The sequence below is a fragment of the Papaver somniferum genome, chromosome 3 (genome assembly GCF_003573695.1).
Source record: "Papaver somniferum cultivar HN1 chromosome 3, ASM357369v1, whole genome shotgun sequence".
Classification (NCBI taxonomy): domain Eukaryota; kingdom Viridiplantae; phylum Streptophyta; class Magnoliopsida; order Ranunculales; family Papaveraceae; genus Papaver; species Papaver somniferum.
In genome coordinates this window covers 211,917,859-211,929,711 of record NC_039360.1, presented here as the reverse complement: position 1 = coordinate 211,929,711, position 11,853 = coordinate 211,917,859, and positions in this window count along the sequence as shown.

The window sequence follows — 11,853 nt, the reverse complement described above, 5'->3', positions numbered from 1 at the left end:
TGGCTTAAGCCACCCCTAACAAAAAAAAAAAAAAGAAGTTTAAATAGGTTGTAAAAGTCGGGCCATTATAGTTGAAGCCCATGTAACCGTTAGCCAAGTCAGTGTAGGAGAAAAGTTGGGCCATTGTAGTTTAAGTTAAAACCAAGGAAAACTTAGGCGCACGCCCAAACAAAATAATATTCTCATTGTTAGGTCCACAATTAATTTTAGGTACCGTAACATCCATAATTATTTATGTGACACCCATAATTATATGAAATTATTAAAAATGTCTGCATGACGGATTATGCATCCGCATGATAGGTTATGCATCAGGGGTATAATTGGCAACGCAACTTGGATATAACATATCTAAAAATCCGCGCTTTGGAATTTTACAACTTTTATATCGATGGAAATCTTTTTAAGAGAGCTACGCAACGAGTACAAACAAGAATATCAAATTTTTGTTTTTCACGAAAAAATCGGAGGTTATCATCATGCTAGGAAATTTTTTCGATAACTTGATACATAACTATTATGCAGCCACTAAAAAAGATGCATAACACATTCTGCAGACGCATAACGAATAATGCAACCATTTTCTCCACTGCACAACAAATTATGCATTCGGATAACAAAGTTATGCATCTATAACAAGTTATGTAACCATTGTTTTGGTTGATTTTCGTGCGTCCATAAAAAAATTGATGCATAATGCAGTATGCATCCCATATTTACGGATGCATATCAGGTTATGCATCTATTTTCTCGATGCATAAAAGATTCTGCAACAATTTTCTCGATGCATAATGCATTATGCGGTCATATTTTCGGATGCATAACAGGTTACGCATCCATTTTCACGACCGCATAACATGTTATGTAGATATTATTGTAGGTGCATGACAAGTTATGCATCCTTATTTTTTGTTGGTTTCAATACTAAGAAAAAAGTAGTTGCATAACGTTTTATACAACCGTTTTCTGGACTGCATAACAAGTTATGCAACAAAAAAAAAGCTGCAGAACGTGTTATGCATCCAATTTCGAGAATGCATAACAAGTTATGCAAAATTTTTTGTAGATGCATAACCTGTTATGCACCACTATTCACACCTCCATTTTCGCAATAATGCACACAATACATCCACCCAACACCAGTTGCACACTGCATCACCACCTCAGCTGCAATACCACATTTGTCATTGCAACATAGCTACGCTTCTTCCTGCTGCTTTCATACTCTCACCGGCAGCATCAAAATTTGGCCATAACTCCACCTGCAAGTCCTAACATTCATCTAAAAAGTTCCATAAGCTTCAACAATCCTCATCAGTGCCACCTGCAATTTTTGTAGCCACAACATCAGTCTTCTGGACTGCAATTTCTTTTTATGCGCTCCTCCTCTTTTCAACTGTTTTAGTATTTCTTTTTCTTCTTCTTTGTATATGCAACAAGTTCGATATAGACAAAATAAACAACAAAAAGAAATGACTTATTTTATCATCTTTAAGCCAGTATGTATTTACTTGCCATACCCACTACTTTTCTTCTTCCCTGCCGTAGAGACTGGTTGCCGCCCGTTCTTGTGAAGAGGTGGGCCGACTCCATTTGACATCTTACGAGACGGTGATGTGACAAGTAATGGAATTAAAGAACTCTTACTTACTGGACTATGATCTGAGATCCTTCCAGGAATTTGGCTAGGTTGATGAATTAATGGTGTTCGCTGGTGTTGAAGAGCTGAGAATTGAAATCAAGGAACAGAAGAATGAAGCAATGGCAAGATTGGTCCGTGTTGAACTGATTTGAGAAATTAGAATTGAAGAACGGGTATCTGATCTTTGGTGCAGATATTGACGATGGGTTCACTGGAAATATCCGAGATTGAGGGTTTGTTGTTGACTCGATAGATGAAGAGTTAAGAAAGAGACTGATGCTGTTGGTTGTCACTGCAACTGAATCAGAGATGGGTTTCATCTGAGTATGGTTAATCGATGTTGTGGTGGATTGAGACAAGCTTAAAAAGGGATCTGTGGGTTTTATTTGAAATCAAAAGCAGATGGAATAAATTGATAGATTATTGAGAATCAGAAGATGGGTGTTAGCCGTGGGTTAGAGAGAACAAAGAAACAAGAAGCTGTTGATAGTGAAATTGCAGTCTATTTCTTCCATCTCAAATCATCAATTCCACTCTCTGCTGATCTCTCTTCTATGAATTCCATGGACGCCGTCTCAGTGCATCTCTTTCTCAATTTTCAGACAAATAAACAAATGAGAAGCGAATTTCAGAAACTATGGGTGTTGGAGTAATTTTTTCCCAAAAATTGGGTGCGCACGTGAAGTTTTACGTCCGTGGGTTTCATCATGGAGAAATCTGACAAAATGGATCTCACAGTAGTTTTCACTAAAACCAAATGTATGCATAAAAGAAGAAAGAAGTTTTCTTTGCTTTTGGTCATCAAGTAGAAGAAAGAGGGAAAATACGAAAACCGTAGGTAAGGTGAGTTTACTGTTTGACGTGATCTAATGTGTTAAGGATGAAATTTTTATCAGCTTACTTACTTACTTTCATGAAAACAACATGGAGTTTTCTACTTTTCTTAATTTCAGGTTATTTTTACTAGGTTTTGTTCAATGAAAATTTGATTGTTATTAAGGGTTATGTGGAACCTATGGAATCACAAATATTAAACCCGTGGAATCACAAAGTCTGAGACGAAGAAAACTTTGCGATTTCTATCTATCTTGTTTGAGTGAGCATCCCAACAATCAAACAAGATTAGGATAATCGAACTGTCAAGATAAAAGTTGGTTATACCTGACTTCACGAATCCCTAGGTAAAGTCTTTTTAGTCGCTAAACCCTAGAAGGGTTTTAGGGGACGACTCTAGGTTACAACTAGGAAAAAAAAATAATGTCAGGGATTCCAAAATCCCAGTTATTTGAGGTTCTTTCTTATATAGACTTTCAAAGTATAGGTTTCTTTAAGTTTAAGCTAAGATAACTTTCGAACCAAGCAAACAATATCCACCGTTAGATGAATCTTTGAAATGAGATTAACATAACAAGAATACACTTTGGTTAGGATGAACCGTAACTGAATCGTGTACAAAGATATTGTTCATGGACGGTTAGCCGAAACTAGCCGATTGGACCATAAGCTTAATCATTTTCATATTACACTTAAGACTTTACGCTTGAGTTACAACCATAGGTTATAATGTGATCAATTATGTTGATAGGAACATTTTTGTGTCTTATATAATCTCAATTGTATATATTATTAGTGCTCGATTTTATATTTATTATGGCTTTTTATGTCCCTGTAGGTATTTTGGAGAAATAAGGTTTTGCGGTGAAATTGGCTCGAAAAGCGGTTTTTGTGCTCGTGGGAGAAAATTACTATACGGACTCTCATTTTGGATAAGGGGTAACCTAATTACTAAGGGGTGACCTATTTCCAGGCAGCTTCTAAAGGGAGAACAACACAGGATAGGGGGACACCCACCTTCTTCACGTTTCAAATTAGAAATATTGGCGGGAAAAGAGACTTCACGTCTGCAGATTTTGGACGTGAAGCTTTGGGCAGTTTTAAAGAGATTCAACACCGGAAATTGATTGGCTGGACTTCTCATGGCTATACAAGTTTACTGGAAGCAATTGGATCGATCGAATTGGGATGGAATGGCCGGAAAAGGGAAACATAGGTGAATAAGGAAATACGGCTATGTGGATTTGTTTTAGGAAATTCAGAGAGAATAAAGACCTAAAATTCGTTCCAATGGTACATATTCTATCTAAGGAAGAGTTTTATATAAGTGGGAGAGCTCAGAAACGCGTAAAACAATTTCTGCAAGGAATTATTGCCGTGACTGCCAAGGAAGGAAAGAAGAGATTTTGATGCGATTTGGGAAAGATTCAATGACCCTTTTATGCATAAATAGGATGCTTAGGTCCCCTAGAAGAAATAACGGAGAGGTTTGGGGTCGAGAGGAGAGCTCAGGAGGCGAGAATCATAGTTGCAGGAAGTTACGTCTCTGTTGCTGCTGCTGCCATTGAAGAGCACGAAGAACACGAAGAACAGACTTCCAAAGACAGTCGTTCTTCTACAGTGAAAAGGACAGACAACTGGCAGTCTTAAAACAACAGAAACAACACTTCAATTTTATCGTTCTTTTCTGGACGCCTTCTGTGGGTCGCAGATTCACTGATTTTATTCTTTTCACTCTTTTAATCAACTTTTGGGCTATAAACATGTATTTTGAGCAAGTGATTAATATAAGGAGATAAACCCCAACACTGGGATGACGGAGGAAGCCCTATTTCACGCATGTGGTAATTATAATAATTCTTTTATGACTATTTTCATTGATTTTTAATCGATTTATGATTTTTATTGAATGGGTGTGATTTCGTTTGATGGTGTATGCTTGGTCTATGTATTTTTGATACATCATGCTTTTGATTTACAATCATTACTTTTCAAAAATCTACTTCTTGGAAAAGAATAAGAGTCCATGTTTTTAATATTTGATCTATAATTGATTGGAATTATTATTTGAATCACATGAATGGAATTTGGTGGAATCCTGAGTCTCAGTCTCTCTCGATATTCGTGACAACCTTGTGAATATATTTTTAGTATTTTTATTCTTAGTTCTTAAAACAAACCTTTACACAATCCGAGTTGAACGAACTTTACTACCACTTTCAAAACTACATCACATGTATATATAGTGTTTTTATAGATTTATTCTAATGCCAATTATCTCACAAAAATAATTTTTCCGTATCTGAAAATATTCGACATGGCAAGTACGTGTATTGTACCTTGTTCGTGACTATTTTTGTCACGATACATGTACCGCGTATGTGTACCCTTAAGACAAAAACGAGTTCAGAAACTCACAGAACTTTTCCGATTACATATCGGGTATGGATACCACACCGGTTTCAAAACCAACAGTTCCTTTACGGTAATGTATACTTGGTATGCATACCATTTCTGGTTCACGAGCAACAAACTTTTTATGGTATGGATACCGGGTATGCGTACCAAAAAGTTTCTATCAACATATATATATATATCTATGCCGGTACGTTTACTGGGTACATGTACTACGGCTCCATACCTATAACAGTTTTCTCCAGTATGTGAATTGGTATGCATACTGTCCTATATCCGTATTTGCAGTGGTTCTACATTTCTCTATAAATCAGTTCAATAATTCCCAAATAACATCAATGACACATGCATATCACTGTTTCAGGCTATTTTCGAATGATAATCTTGAATCACGATTTAGATTATGAACAATAAATTATTTTGAACCGAAATTCATCAAGTATGAACAAATGTTTATCAAGATTCGTCATATATATTTCGAGAACTAATTACCAAGATAAACTTGACTCAAAATTCTTGATATACTTGCAATAGTCTAATTAGTAATGCGACAACGTCTTATAGATAGAAGTATGAATATAACTTGAGAAATAGGTGGTTCAGTCTTCACTTACCTCTTGTTGAAGAAGTTCTCCAAAAGCTTCGGTTGACTTCGCTTTCAAATAGTAGAACACAATGATTTCCGATTCTCAACTACACTCTACTTAACTAATTGTAGACCAGAAATCAAGATATAATTTTGGTCGACTAATTTAACAACTGTTTGAGGGTGAAAACAGTTTCTGCTGATTTTGGTAATTTCAAGTGTGTGTGTGAGAAACGAGTCTAAATCCTAAACAATATACTGCAAGGGAGTACTTTGATTCCAGAGATCAATCTGTACAAATCCGGCCTAAACCAAGACATGGCCGTTCTATACTTGCTTAGGTCACAAAGTGAAGGAGAAGGGTTGGTCTAGGGAGGGCAGCGAGGAGAGTGTTGAGACCAGAATAGTTGATTTGGGAAGAGTAGTTGTTTGACGACTTGTATCAGAAAGTGGAAAGCTAACAGATGAGAAAGCCAACAAGTGATTTCTGAGTGTGGTGTATTCTCCTGACCAAAACTTGTGTTTGGTGGAAATAGGTGAGACCTATTTATACAAAGTCGCAACGATACATACCTTGGTCTCGTAAGAAGTGAAGATGGTTGAGTAAATGGAAGAAAATGGTAACGGGTAACGCCTGGAATTCATGTTTCCATAATGAAGGAAACGTTTCACAATTACTTATTCTATTTACTAACCGCCTCATCCTTATGACACTTTCCTGTAACGGGCATAGTGTACGCCGCACGCTGTAAACCGCCAGACCAATACCCTGATGAGCATCCCCCAGTTTGTGACATGTTTTGATGTCTCGAGTGTTATCGTGGACGTGTAGTATATTGATACATGTGGCGTGTCCAAAGGATTTGGCTTTTGTATCCAAGTTGGTGCCGTGACCAAAGAATAAACATCGTAGCGAGGTTGGTGTCGTGTACAGAGAGTTAGCATCGTAGCCAAGTTGGTGCCGTGACCAAGAGTTAGCATCGCAGCCAAGTGGGTGACATGACCAAGAGTTAGCATCGCATCCAAGACACTGCCACGTGTCGTTTGGTGGCAGGTTTATACGGATGAGATCTGCATCTCAGGAGGAAGGGTAGCCGTGATTGTTGCAAACCTTCGTTTGGCAACCAGCGGCATGGTTGCAGCGCTTGCATGCTCTTGGCACGACCAAATTAGGGTTTTGGCATCGTGGCCAAGAATTGGCGCCGTGGCCAATAGATTGCCATACATCGTTTGGTGGAAAGTTCGTATGGCTGAGATTCGTATCTCAGGAGGAAGGGTGGCCGTTGATTGTTGGAACCCTTCGTTTGCATCCAGTGGCATGGTTTAGGCGCGACTGAGCTAGGTTTTTGGCGTTGTTTAGGCGCGGCCAAAACTAGGGTTTTGGCATAGTTTAGGCGCGGCCAGATTAGTGCTTGGCATTGGGCCAAAAGTTGCCACGCGGTTTGGTGGCAAACTTGGACGGCTGAGATCTGCATCTCAGATGGAAGGGTAGCCGTTGATTATGGAAACCCTCCGTTTGGTAGCCAGTGGCATGTGGTAGGGCCGACATGGCTTTAGCATATTTTAGGCGCGGCCAAATTAGGGTTTTGGCAAAACCGTGATGTTTGGCCTTGGGCCGGAAGTTGCCATGTGTTAGGTGGCGAACTTGGACGGCTGAGATCTGCATCTCAGATGGAAGGGTAGCCGTTAATTGTTGCAACCCTTCGTTTTGCAGCCAGTGGCATGGTGGTAGGGCCGCATGGCTTTGGCATATTTTAGGCGCGGCCAAAATTAGGGTTTTGGAAAAAACTTGATGTTTGGCCTTGGGACGAAAGTTTCCATGTATTAGGTGGCGAACTTGGACGACTGCGATCTGCATCTCAGATGGAAGGGTAGTCGTTGATTGTTGCAACCCTTCGTTTGGCAGCCAGCGTCATGGTGGTAGGGCCACATGGCTTTGACTCGGAGATGTGCCTAACATGGTATGCCATTGGCACTGTGGTACGGCTGGCATGGTTGGCATTCCTTGGCGCGGAGAAGTGGCTGGCATGGCATGCCATTGGCACTGTGGTGCGTCTGGCATGCCTTGGCGCAGAGATGTGGCTGGCATGGCATTCCATTGGCACCGTGGTGCAGTTGGCATGGTTGGCATGCCTTGGCACAGAGATGTGGCCGACAAGGTATGCCATTGGCACCGTGGTGCGACTGGCATGGTTGGCATACCTTTGCGCAGAGATGTGGCTGGCATGGTTGGCATGCCTTGGCGCGGAGATGTGGTTGGCATGGTATGCCATTGGCACCGTGGTATGGCTGGCATGCCTTGGCGCGGAGATGTGGCTGGAATATTCCATTGGCACTGTGGTGCGGTTGGCATGGTTGGCATGCCTTGGCGCGGAGAAGTGGCTGGCATGGTATGCCATTGGCACCATGGTGCAACTGGCATGGTTGGCATGCCTTGGCGCGGAGATGTGGCTAGTCAGTATTGAGGGTTCTGTCGTGGAATATAGCGTATATAAAAAAAGGTACCCCAGTAATTTTTACGTAGGCATGTTGAATGATTCAATAAATGTTCTAGTGGTTGTGGTGACTTCATGTCAGATGTAAGGTTTTACGATTTTAACCCTAAGCTAAAAACCACCATCAACATTAAGTCCCCTGCTTAGCTCGGAACATGAGCATTGTTGCGAGGTAAGCATAAGATGGTGACATGCAAGGAAAAAATCGAAATGGAAAGTCATGAAAAGATGATAAGGAAGATCCATCTAACCTTTTTCGGGAGTGTTCTGAGAATCCGTGATTCTTGCGTTGACCGCCTTGCGTAAACTCTTCCCTTGGTGTTGCTGGCTAGACCGTGAGAATGGTAAGGGTGGTTGATGGTTGAGATGAAGAACGTTGGCTTGGTATGGCGCTCGCTCGGCATGGCGTAGACTCTTGGAACGGTGCCAGCATGGCATAACGCGGACTGTTTGGGCATCGTGAGGCAAGACATGACGCGGACTGTTGGGCACCGTAAGACTTGTTCTTGCGGGCCCAATTGCATTTTCCCATTCGTGGCTCAAATAGGGAATCCTTTCCTTATTCAAATTCCAAAAGTGTCATGCCTATAAAATGGGTTGCTCTCTCTTTTATTTTGTATCCTTGTTCTCACGTCCTTGTGCATAGCGGCAGAGTGGTAGCAATAAAGCGAGCAAGCATTCCAGGTATGTACTCCAGGGTTTGTCCTTCAATCTCTTTCCTATATTTTTTTTTATTGGCGCAAACCCTAGCCATAGGTATATCTTCTATGAACTTGTAGAAATATTTTAGCGTGAACACCGCAATAGCGTTAAACACCTCAATTATTTTTCAATAGTAGGCATGTACGGGAAGGTGACTGCCACCAATTCCTTTCCCATGAAAACCCATCCTTTAGGGTTTCCTTTTTTCTTGGTGTAGCCGTGTGTATAATTTCCTCGGTGGAGCGTGCTTTCTTGGACGGGCGTGTACTTTCCGCTGCGAGGTACAATTTTGGCAAGGAGTGTGCTTTCCGTGACTACGTAGGGTTTGCTAGTTTCCAATTCTTCGGTTATGTGTGTTATGACTTGTGGTTGAAAATAGAGTGGCTTGCAACCGAAATGAATTCTTCATTGCTGATAAAGTAATCTTCGTGCACCCTCCTTCCAGTATTAATTTTTTCTATATCCCTTTATTTTGTTGTAGTTGAAAGCGTAAGTAGATTAAGAAGGTTTCGTTAGAATGTCACCTGAGAAAATCCCTTCCGCGGCTTCGAAAAATATTGGTAGCTCTAAGACAAGCATGGATGATTAATTTTTCACAACGTCCGCCACAGCTAGGAGAAATCATCCTAAGTTCGTGCCCATCCTCCTGACCGGTTAAAAGGGTGAAGGAGACACCCAGTCAATTCGACCAGGTTGGGTAGTACGATTTTTCCTTCAGAGGCAAGAGTATCCTGCTTCTTCCATTGACTTCAAAATCTATCAGAGTCCATTGCTCTCTTTGGATAAGTGGATGCAATTCATGATAAGTCAGGACTGCGTAAAAGCAAATTTGATCAAAACGCAAATCCTTGCCGCTGTCACAGCTTCTGCGGCGCTTAAAATCAGGAAAGATATCCCGAGCTTAGTTTCTTTCATCTCTCGATGGTGTCCAGACACTCACACAGCCATATGCAGGCGGGTTAAATGACTGTCTCTTTGGAAAGTGTGGTTGTCTTGCTGAACCTTCCCATAACAGGGAATCTTGATATCACCTTGTCTGATGATGAAGAACAAATGCACACTGCTCTCGTTTCGAAGTCAAAATATTTTGTTCAGAAAGAAAATGAGACGAGGTGTTTCTACAGCTGGTGGGTGTCTCAATGGTTCCCAGATGAGTCGGAGCCAGATCAAAATAATAGTACGCTTCATGTCGCGGCATTCTTGGTTATTTGGTTATCCAGAGACATTTTTGACGACGGATCTGGTAAGAAGGAAATAAGACAGGGTCTCATTAAGTTTGCTATCAGATTAGCGAAAGGTGTTGTTCTCCCCATTGGCGGTTTGTTTCTCGGTTCTCTGTACACACATTTGGATCATCTAGTTGCGGACATGCGTGCTTCAAACGGCTACATGAAAGTGGACTCATACTTCCATGTTGCTTTCCTTCAAGCGTGGTTGTGGGAGCACTTCGAGAAGTGCGCTCCCAAACCGATGGATTTACTTCCCGAGTCTTGGGGTGGTTCTAGGATACTTCGCTGGGTGAACAGGCGCCCAAGATTTGGCTCGAAACTGGTTGACTTCCTTGGCAACTTCTACACTATCAACTTTCGTCCATGGGATCCGGTGCATGGCTCCATAGTTCAAGTAGACACTTTTTCCTCTGTTCCGAATACATTTTTTATTTCTGAAAAGAATACGAGCATTGGGGAGGTTGTGTTCATGCGCAGTTGCACGCCTGGTTATGTACCGTCTTTCTTTCGAGGGTCTTGTCAGGTAGTCTCTTATAACATTGACAGGGCGGCTCGACATATGGGATTTGACCAAGGGGTCCCGCTCTCTCATCAGTCGTCCGTTCCAGAAAACTTGTTGTCAGCTGCTCTTGATGCTAGTGCTCTTGTGTCGGGTATAAGTCTCCCCTTCTTGCTCTCGGCACGAAATCCGACGACAAATTCTAAGTACAACATATTCTGGAAGGACGAGTTCCTTGACATTCATGTATTCGTAAATGACATAGTGAAGAATACCTGTAGTAAGCCTTCTGCTGTAACTTTAGCAAGACATCCATTGTTAAGGGATCATTCCTTTCCCAAACAGAAATCTCCTAACACGGAAACGGACAATCCCCAAAAGAAGGAGCGAAGGTCGAAAGATCGTGCAGGTGGTTTTCAATCAGATTAAACGACCCTTGTGACTTTCAGTTCTTCAAACGTTCGGGTATGTATCCTTTTTCTTACCCACTCAGTCGTATTGCACAGTTCTTTCGTTATTGAAAATCTTTCCTTATTCCTTAACCAGGGCGTGAACGCCTTTTCTCAGCTTGCACGTAGTCAGAAAACGGTGTCTCTCGCAGCATAGGGTGGCAATTCTCAGTCTCAGAGATCGGCGGCCATCGCGGCAGAGGGTGACAATGCCGAGCCTTCTAGCGGTGAAGAAAAGCTCAAAAAGGAGGGAAGCTCGGAATCTAGTGATGATGAGAATAACTTTTCCAACAGCAGCGCTGAGTCTTCTTCTTGTCAGTCTGAAAGTGAATCGGTAAGTCTTCCATGTATTCTTCTTCTTCCATTCTCTCTCTCTTTTTTTTTTTTTTGAAAAAAGTCTAAACCTCGATATTGCAGGGAGAACCCGCTCCTGAAGATGGCCCCCGAGGAGGAAAACTGTGGAGATACAGCTTTGTCTCCAAATGTGGCAGCTGCGACTGGCGACCCGGAAATGGGGGTCGATCAAGATGAAGATGTTGTTGCGGATCAAGTAGCGGAGAGTGCTCCAGTGACCGCTGGCGCCATTGTAGTTAGGAATCCCTTGCCAGTTTTCGGTTCGGTTACAGGCGCCGTTTTCGCTCCTCCATACATAGTTCCTTATCCAGATCATGTGTTGATCGGCGGCTTCAGCGTGCCATCCAAATATGAGACGTTGTATACCAAGATATGGGAAAGGTATGGACAAATCGCCCCAACCAAAAAGGTCACTAGTCGGTTTACGCTGGTCAAGCGTGTGGAGGAAGTTTTATCTTCGATTGATGACACGTGGAAAGTGACTGGCCATACTGTTTCTGAATATGTGGTCTCAAGATGGAAGTTCCATCGTGATGTGTGCGTAGACCACGGGTTCAACGTTCCCTGGTTTGTGGAAGGTTTCTCTGTGATCGAAAAGTTGCAGACCACGGCGGCTGAAGGCCCTTCCGCGGATGAGGTCGCACAGCA